The sequence below is a fragment of the Equus quagga genome, chromosome 10, assembly GCF_021613505.1.
Source record: "Equus quagga isolate Etosha38 chromosome 10, UCLA_HA_Equagga_1.0, whole genome shotgun sequence".
NCBI lineage: Eukaryota > Metazoa > Chordata > Mammalia > Perissodactyla > Equidae > Equus > Equus quagga.
In genome coordinates, this window is record NC_060276.1 from 51,795,094 (window position 1) to 51,804,941 (window position 9,848).

Sequence of the window (9,848 nt, forward strand, 5' to 3'; positions counted from 1 at the left end):
AGAAGTTTTTAAAGTATGTTATTTTTCACACCTGAGTCATGTGAAACAAAACTGATACAATCTATAAATACATTTAACATTAATGATTTGGATTTTTTCCTGAATTCCACTATTCCTTGAGACATTCTTTTTTTTTATTGTGGTAACATTGGTTTATAACATTATATAAATTTTGAGTGTATATCATTATATTTCACTTTCTATGTAGATTACATCGTGCTCACCACCCAAAGACTAATTGCATTCCATCACCATACACACGTGCCTAATCACCCCTTTTGCCCTCCTCCCTTCCCCACTGCCCTCTGATAACCCCCAATCCAATCTCTGTCTCTGTGTGTTTGTTTGCTGCTGTTGTTATCTTCTATTTGTGAATGAGATCGTAAAGTATTTGACCTTCTCCCTCTGACTTATTTCACTTAGCACAATACCCTCAAGGTCCATCTATGTTGTCACAAATGGCCAGATTTCACCCTTTATTATGGCTGAGTAGTATTCCATTGTGTAAATACCACATCTTCCTTGTCCATTTGTCCTTTGATGGGCACCTAGGTTTCTTCCAAGTCTTGGCGATTGTGAATAATGCTGCAATGAACATAGGGGTGCATGTATCTTTACACATTTTTGTTTTCATTTTCTTTGGATAACCAGCAGTGGAATAGCTGAATCACATGGTAGTTCTATTCTTAATTTTTTGAGGAATCTCCATTCCGTTTTTCATAGTGGCTACAGTAGTTTGCACTCCCACCAGCAGTTTATGAGAGCTCCCTTTTGTCCACATCCTCTCCAACACTTATTTCCTAGCTTGTTAATTACAGCCATTCTGATGGGTAGGAGGTGATATCTCATTGTAGTTTTGATTTGCATTTCCCTGATAATTAGTGATGCTGAGTATCTTTTCATGTGCCTGTTGGCCATCCGTATATCTTCTTTGGAGAAATGTTGGTTCAGATTTTTTGCCCATGTTTTAATTGGGTTGTTAGTTTTCTTGTTATTAAGATGTATGAATTCTTTTTTTAAAAATTTTTTTTATTTTTTTAATTGCAATAACATTGGGTTATAATATTATATAGGTTTCAGATGTACATCATAATATATTTTGAATTCTGTGTAGATTGCATCATGTTCATCACCCAAAAACTAATTATAGTACATCACCACACATGTGAGCCTAATCACCCATTTTGCCCTCCCCCCCTTCCCCTATGGTAACCACCAATCCAATCTCCATTGCTATGTGTTTGTTTGTCATTGTTTTTATCTTCTTCTTATGAGTGAGGTCATATGGTATTTGACTTTCTTCCTCTGACTAATTTCATTCAGCATAATACCCTCAAGGACCATCCATGTTTTCACAAATAGCCAGATTTCATCATTTCTTATGTCTCAGTAGTATTCCATTGTGTATAAATACCACATCTTCTTTATCCATTCGTCCCTTGATGGGCACCTAGGTTGCTTCCAAGTCTTGGCTGTTGTGTATAAAGCTGCAATGAACATAGGGGTGCACATGTCTTTATGCCTTTGCATTTTCAAGGTCTTTGGATATATACCCAGCAGTGGGATAGCTGGATCATATGGTAGATCTATTCCTAATTTTCTGAGGATACGCCATATTACTTTCCATAGTGGCTGCACCAGTTTGCACTCCCACCAGCAGTGTACAAGGGTTCCCTTCTCTCCACATCCTCTCCAACACTTGTTGTTTCCTGTCTTGTTAATTATAGCCATTCTGACCGGAGTGAGGTGATACCTCATTGTAGTTTTGATTTGCATTTCCCTGATAGCTAATGATGTTGAGCATCTGTTCATATGCCTGTTGGCTATCCGTATATCTTCTTTGGAGAAATCTTTGTTCAGATCTTTTGCCCATATTTTAATTGGGTTGTTGGTTTTGTTGTTGTTGAGCTGTATGAGTTCTTTCTATATTTTGGATATTAACCCCTTATCTGATATATGGTTTGCAAATATCTTCTCCCAGTTGTTAGGTTGTCTTTTCGTTTTGTTGATGGATTCCTTTGCTTTGTAGAAGGCTTTTAGTTTGATGTAGTCCCATTTGTTCATTTTTTCTATTGTTTACCTTGCCCAGACTCAGATATGCTACTTGAAAATATGCTGCTAAGATCGATGTTGAAGAGCATACTGCCTACATTTTCTTCAAAAATTTTCATGTTTTCAGGTCTTACATTCAAGTCTTTAATCTATTTTGAGTTAATTTTTGTGTATGGTGAAAGACAGTGGTCTACTTTCTTTTGCATATGGCTGTCCCTTTTTCCTAAAAACATTTATTGGAGAAATTTTTAAGCAAAGATTGACTCATAAATTACATTTCAAGTAGAAAAATATTAAAATATCTAAATTTACCTTATGGATCTTTCTTTTTCAATATAAGTGTGATATAGACATTTTAGTTGTCCAGAAAGATTTTTTTTTTCATTTAATTGGGTGGTAAAACATAATGAACTAAATATAGTATTTGGAGGTATTAAGATCTGATTTTGGATCCCAGCTCTGCCTCTGGGATCCAAATCATTAGATTTTGGCAAGATACTTAAAATCTCAGAAGATTTGATTCTGCAAAGGGAATAATGTTATTTCCTTCTAATGTCAGTCGAGACTCTCAGAAATAGGAAATTCTCAATTCAAGAGATGTTAACAAAAAGGGATTTCTTTTGTAAAAGTTGTAAAAGTCTAAATTTCAGACGTTTTAACTGTTGATACCATATGTAAATAAAATGCCAATATTCAGCCTTGCTTTCTTCACTTCCTAGCTCAATTTGCCTTAAAATTAGCTGCATTCTCAGGTTCCAGCATTTTTTCTGTTTTTTTACTAATCTGGGATAGCAAGAAAGGGATAGCCCCTTTCTTGATTTTCTTTTTCGAGGTTTATATTAGAGTTCACTCTTGGTGTCATATGTTCTATGGTTTTGGGCAAATGTGTAATCACATTTAACCATCATAATAATATCATACAGAGTTATTTCACTTTCCTGAAAATCCTTTGTGCTCTTCATCCCTTCCCACATCTCAACCCCTGGTAACCACTGATCTTTTTACTGTCTCCAAAATTATGCCTTTTCCAGAATATCATGTAGTTGGAATCAGACAGTGTGTAGCCTTTACAGATTGGCTTCTTTCACTTAGTAATGTACATTTAAGTTTCCTCCATGTATTTCCATGGCCTGATAGCTCATTTCTTTTTGGTGCTAAATAATTTTCTATTATCTGGATGTATCAAAGTATATTTATCCCTTCACCTACTGTATGACATATCGGTTCCTTCCAAGTTTTGGCAGTTAGAAATAAAGCTCCTATAAACATCCCTGTGCAAGTTTTTGTGTGGACATAAGTTTTCAGCCTCTTTGTGTAAATACTAAGGAGCATAATTGCTGGATTGTATGGTGAGAGTATGTTTAGGTTTGTAAGAAACCACCAAACTTTCTTCCATGGTGTCTGTACCATCTTGCATTCCCACCAACAATGAATGAGAGTTTCTATCACTCCATATTGTCACTAGTATTTGGTGTTGGTGTCAGTGTTCCAGATTTTGCCCATTTTAACAGGTGTGTAGTGGTATCCAGTTGTTTTAATTTGCATTTCCCTTATGACATATGATGTGGAGCACATTTTGTAACTATTTTAAGAATATTGGATCAACTTGTGTCACATGGCATCCTTAAACCGATCACTGTGGGCAGGGAGATACAATGCTCTGATTGTCCAGGTCCTGGTAATTACAACCTAAGGAAAATCAATATCCTGTTACTGGAAAAAGGATATATCCATACTAGGCAAAAATAACATATTCTTACTTCTCCATGTAGGATCATGCTAAAAGATCACAAGGTTATCACAAGTCACAAGCCGTAAATGGAATAGGGCAGTACTTGGAATATAGTCAGAATGATCATACAATTTTTCATAAAACTGCTCTCCTTTAATAGTGTAAGGGAGCTCTATTAACAATTATAACTGGCACTAACCAGAATTTAGGCAATCCTACATATAATAAGCAATAATAATTAGTGTTATTATTATTGATATTATATTATTGATGGACTGAATAAAAAGATTGGAATTTAAAGAACATTATTTTTACCTTTTGCCCTCCTCGAAGTATTGTTTTCCAGCATTCTGGGTATCTTTTCTGGAGAGAAAATGGAGAGTAAATTTCCAGTTAACTGGAATAGTGAACTTAAAATTCCAAAGAAGTTTTAAAAGTTATTTGAATTTGGGTCAATCCTTTATAATTTTTTTTATTATTATTATTACCCTTACTTTCCAGTATGATGAACTTCCAATTACAGAGAATTTGAAAAAGTGTACATCCATGGAAGTTTCATCTAAATTCACCAATTGTTAATATTTGGCCTTGTTTGCTTTCTATTTGTGGAAGCTGTGTGTGCATAGTTTTTGCAAATTGCTTACATAATGACATTTTGTCACTAAACATTTTGCAAATATCTACAAAGAACTAGATTATTCTTCAACAAAATGACAACATCAATATCACTCTCGAAAAGTTTAATATAGACACAATAATATAATTGAATTGTATTGATATTCAAATCTCTCAACTTGTCTTTCTAATTTATTTGGAGAGCTGCTTTGCTTAAGCCACTGATCATGCATATATTTCATGGAGTTTTCATGTTTTAATTTTTTGTTTAATCTAGATCAGTAACATCTTTCTTTTTTCTTTCTTTTGCTTTGGGATGGTCTTCCATATAGTCATGATATTTTTTAAGACTCCAGGCTAGCTGTTTATAGAATGTCCTACAATCTGGATTTGTCCAGATGTTTTCTTATGATTATATTTTGTTTAACATATGTGCCACTAATTCCTCAAATGTGAGTTTTGGCTTTTCCAGTGAATGAATTCTTGAAAAACATGCCATTTTCTTGCATTAAGCATGACGATAAGTATGATTATTGTGTAAGATGGTTTCTGACAAATTTCCCCAGTGTAAATATATACTTTCCAACTAAAGTAATCTGTAAGGTATTACTTTGAAATAACATGAAAAATTTGAGGCAGTATGAATACTTAACCAAACTTCCACCCAATCATTTTAGCATCAATTGATGAGTCTTGGCTGAATCAATTATTATAATGATGATCGAAAATTGCTCATTTTATAACTTTATTATTCTTTATGTGTGAACTGGCATTTTTCTTTAAAGAAGAGTTTTCCTTTCTCCCCCCCAAATTTTTTGGATATCTCTATGGACTTATGGGCTTATTTTTAACTTATTATAGTATAGTACTAACCGTTTGGGGATGAAGAAATTGTACAATTTTAGCAGGTGGGAGTGCCTTCAAGTTGACTCCTATGTCCTTTTGTTATGACTCATCAATTTTTGAAAACTTACTTGATTTTTTCTTCACATTGATATTCCAAGCTCACATTGAACTTTTCCTACCTCACACCTAAAGGCAGCTAGTTAATGAACAGGCCCTGATTTCTTTTAGTGAAAATCAGTATTTAGGACCAATATCTGACATTAGATGTCCCTATTTCTACTGAGAAGTCATAGCTTCTTGGCTTTTCTCATTGTCTTAGCCTGTTTGGACTGCAATAACAAAATACCACAGACTGAGTAGCTTATTGTGGGGAACTGGTCTTGGCCACACCAAGATATGTCTCTTTGGCATGAGGATTATTGGGCTGATTGCTTTTGATGAACTGGGACAGGGAAGGAGGCTCTGAGGGGTGGAACTTGCTTGCCCTTGTTAAGAGACATTTACATTGTAAAGGAAATCTCTACCTGTAAAGGTACCTCCCTCTCTACTAGGAAGAAGAAAGGGGATGACCTTCTCTCTAGAAACTCTTAATCAATACCAAAGGCAAGGACTTAAATATGCATAAGAATCTTATTCCTGTCTCTGGTAACCTCCTTTAACTGACTCCCCCACCCCCAACATCCTCCTTTGTCTTTAGCTGGATATGATTTAAGGTGAGGGCTTCAGCCATTTTGGTGAGTTGCTCAGCTTGTCTGACCTCTCCCATGTATACATGTTATAAAGCTTTGTTTAATTTTCTCCTGCTATTCTGTCTCATGTGAATTTAATTCATTCTCCGGCCAGACGAATGCACTTTGGGTAGAGGAAATGTCTTCCTCCCCTACATTATAAACAAAATTTATTGCTCACACTTCTGGAGGCTGGGAAGACCAGAACAAGGTGCCAGCACAGGTACATTTTGGTGAGCACCTTCTTCCTGGTTTAGCTGGCACCTCCTTGCTGTGTCCTCACGTGATGGAAGAGGCTAAGGTTACTCTCTCATGACTTAAGCACCTCTCAAAGGTCCCACCTCCCAATACTATCATCTTTGGGGTTTAATATTTGACAACAGATTGTCACATATTGAAGTATATGGGATACCTTTTCAAGTTCAAAACTGATTCGGCATGAACTAACAAGCCTGACTTATGGCCTATCAAACATACATTATACTTCTGCTTAACAATTAAAGACTGTACTCTCTTAAGATAAGAATGCACACTTCCCCTCCTACACCCTATCAGTAACGCCCTATTGGTAATGCCCTGATTACTCCCTTTCCTGACATCAGGATCATGTTGACCTGCTAATTTGCAACTGAATACCTCTTTGAAAGTTTGATGGAAATGTATCCTGGGTGTGCTTAATGTATGTTCTTTGTTCTAAAATGATATAAGATTGGACTGAAACCTATGCTTCTCCAGAACACCTTCTAAGGTCATACTAGGTTATAATCCTCACTCTGGCTCATAATAAACTCACTCCAATTTTGATTTATAGGTTGGTTATGAATTATTTGCATCAACATATTTCAAAATACAAATTTGGGGGGAACACAAACATTTAGACCATGGTATCAGTAGACAGAAATAATAAGTTATACAAATAACTTCAATTTTAGTCTAACCAATGTCAAACTTTTTGGCCTTGCTGTTCCTCCATTCCATAATTGTATCTCTTTTCTGCCATATAGTGAACACAAGTTCCCCAAAATACCAACATATTTACTCACTTATTCTAGCCTATAATGCATGCCAACTAATTTCTGAATTACTGTGCCGACAAAAATCTACAGGGGAAAAATCTAAATAAAATTGAAGCTTTCTTTGTAGTTCTTTTTCTCTTTGAAATTAGTCACACTGAGAGCACATTATCAGGTGCTTTGCTCAATATTTACTTGAAATAAATTCTTTTTCTATGTTATTATGCTGTCAATTTGTGCATTTGTTTCTGTGTATATTTAATTTTAATTTTTTTCTCATCATGTTGACTTTTTTGAATATCCAAAATATTCATATGATGAAAAATGAACCTATGCAAAGTGTAAACTCTGACATCTCACTTCCATCTCTATCTTTTCCATCCTCTTGCCTCTCACGCACTGTAAGTAACTGATATTAGTTTCTGATTTATCTTTGCTACCTCCATTTGCAAAAACAACTAATCTTTCCCACACACACACACACACACACACACAGAGGCACATGTGTATGTATCTATCTAACTCTATATATATTTTCATATTTATTTCTCTATTTTTCCCACACAAAAGGTAGCATGCTATATATACTCTTTTGTACTTGTTTTTACTTAATAATATATCCTGAAAATGTCTCTATATCCATTTATAGAGATCTTTCTCTTCTTTTATTAGAACTCCTGATTACTGCTTTGTGTAGTTGAACCATTGTTTATTCAGCCATTCTGCTATGGAGGAGCATTTAAGTTGTTTTCAATACTTTGCTATTCAAAACAATGCCACAGTAAATAACCCCTTAAACATTTATTTTTTATGGTCTTGGGTCAAGGATCAAGCTGTGGAAATTGCAGCATGATTAGACAGTCAGGATCAATGCAGAGATTCACCTTTTCAAAAGAATGCATTTACATTTCAAAAGAGGATTGAAGCAGGAGTCAAAGAGCCATTCCATGGCTTGTAAACCCGCAGACATTCTTCTTATTTATTTACATTCCAAATGATAAAAAGGTGGCTTCCTCTCAAGGAAAATTTGTTCACATTGGGAAAAGTAAGTTTCTCTTCCTTTCTGAGGAAGGGAGGGGGGCAGCTCGTGTATAAGCTCACAAATTCACATTTTCAGATTTTACCCTTACAGTACAAACCTTGGTGCATGCAGGATGACATCTGTCTCAATGCATTGCCTCCAAAAAAGGATATGTTGGGGCAAGAGAAACACAGGTACTTACTGCTATAACTTTAAGGAGTCTGGAATGTGCTCCAGTGGCATAGGGATCATTTTGAGTTGAAGACATTTGATAATGAACAGATGTAGGAAGATTCTGTTTTTGAACTTCCCTTATTTTCCTAAAAGCAGAATTTTCCAAAAGAATTCAGGTATCATAAATCTACCTCCCTTTGGGGGAGGTTTCTCATATTCTGTGGGGAGGAGGGGAGATTGATTCATATCATCAAAGACCAAAAGTCAGCACTGGATGAGAAATTGCATGAAACAAACATTGTCACAAAACTATTAAAAATGTTCTCTATAAAACATATATTTGAAAGTGATTACACATTTGTTCAGAGGCAGAATAAAATATGTGGATTATGATTTCATGAAACTAACTGGTGATATACTTGATATGCAGTTTTGTCTATCGGGGAACTGATTTTTTTTCATGAAGTATTTATTTTTTGGCCCATAGGATATGCAGCTTCATTAACCTTATTAATTGTAAGCAACAAAATGAACTCACATTTATTTTTTGTGTTATATCAAGTTACCAACAGGTAAAAAAAAATGTGGCTCACAGAGATCAAGATTATAATACACTTACAATGTGAGTACATGTTTATATTACTTTAATGCACTCATTAACAGAAACATGCATACACCTGTGTACACATACAGTGCTTCTAAATCAAAATTTTGTGGCACATGCACAGATCATTTCTTGAACAAATTTAATGACAATGAAATTTATATCTACTGCTCCATGACTCAACTTTACTCTCTACTCCATTCTTTTTAATTCTCCACTGTTGCCCTGAATCATCAAAGTTCTGTGTTTTAGTCCATAACTTAAAACTTTCTAATCATTTCTCTAATATCCTCATATAAATTTTAATTAACATTTTGTGATTGTTCTTCTGAATTCTGAAATACACTGATAAACTAACTGAATATCATGCAATAATGGCTTAATGGATTTGTATTTTGAAGAATACAGTTATCTTCCAAGAGTTACATTCTAGTGACATAATGTCACAATATAAAGGGGACAGGAGTATAAAATGTTAACTATATAAGGAGAGGTATATTTATATAGAATAATACAAAAAAGAGATACTGCTTAAATTTGCCAAAATATCAAGTATGTGGTTTGGTTCTATTCATTTATTTACTTCATCTGTTTTGGAACTAGAATAATCATATTACTGAGGAATGCCTTTAAAATGATTATCTGGATAGTATTCAGTTACTGGTTTTCTTACTGGAAGGAAGTGACTGTAGTAAATAAGCATTTTAGTCGCCAAGAATTAAGCATCTGACAAGTTTATTAAGCATGATGTGGTCATACAGACTGTCCGTTTAAAGGTTTTGCTTACCATGAAGTGCATTTTGCATTTTCCTTACTATTTTACATCCAATATGATCAAGAAAGCTACCTGTTCGACATAGTGATCTGTTATTAAGTTAGTTTAGGTGAAAAACTCTGTTCATTCATACAAGAGTATAAAAACATATTGCTTTGCATTGTTAATGATATTACAAAAACTGAAATTTATTCCATGGGTTAAAATATCTGCATACATTTTTGTGTATAAAAAGAGTTACGTGCTGGTTATTTTCGTTTCCATTCCACATGTTAAAAGTCTCTGCTG